Source organism: Hemicordylus capensis, chromosome 6, assembly GCF_027244095.1.
Source record: "Hemicordylus capensis ecotype Gifberg chromosome 6, rHemCap1.1.pri, whole genome shotgun sequence".
NCBI lineage: Eukaryota > Metazoa > Chordata > Lepidosauria > Squamata > Cordylidae > Hemicordylus > Hemicordylus capensis.
Window position 1 is genome coordinate 162,504,693 of NC_069662.1, and position 701 is coordinate 162,505,393.

At 51.5% G+C, this 701-nt stretch overlaps 1 non-coding gene across 1 annotated transcript; it reads right to left on the bottom strand.

The window, feature by feature from the left end:
- Positions 1–368: 368 nt before the first annotated feature.
- Positions 369–477, bottom strand: LOC128332238 (U6 spliceosomal RNA). The gene has a single exon (XR_008310641.1). It is a non-coding gene; the product is annotated as a U6 spliceosomal RNA (small nuclear RNA).
- Between the last annotated feature and the right edge of the window lie 224 nt (positions 478–701).

The window sequence follows — 701 nt, forward strand, 5'->3', positions numbered from 1 at the left end:
ATACTTGAGTTTCTCTTTCACAACAACCCTGTGAAGTAGGTTAGGCTGAGAGAGAAGTGACTGGCCCAGAGTCACCCAGCAAGTGTCATGGCTGAATGGGGATTTGAACTCGAGTCTCCCCGGTCCTAGTCCAGCACTCTAGCCACTACACCATGCTGGTTCCTTACATAAGAAGCTGCCTTTTACTGAGTCAGACCACTGGTTCATCCAGCTCAGTATGCTCTACTCTGACTGGCAACAGCCCTCCAAGATTTCAGGCAGGTGTCTTTCCCAGCCCTACCTGGAGAGACCAAAGATTGAACCCGGGACCTTCCGTAGGCAAGCAGATGCTCTACCACTGAGCGATGGCTCCATTCCCAAGAGAGAGAGAAAACAGGAAATGTCTCATCAATTTGCATGCCATCCTTGTGCAGGCAGAGTGGTGTTAACCTTCTCTGTCTCATTACAACTTTGGCGTGTGTGCTGTTGAAGTGAGACCAATTTCTCTCAAGGTTCCCCCCTGGTTCTTTCTCCTGTCCCCCTTCCTGGGCTTGCTGTGTAGCACACCTGGAGTGCTTCTCCCTACAGGTGAGAGAGGAGGGAGCTGCAGGGGCAGATTTAAAGCTCAGGGGAGAATCTCCAGGTTGGAAGCTGGCAACCCTAGCTGGGGAGGGTGATCCAGACACCCGTTGCAAAGGTACTTTATGAAACTATCGCATCAG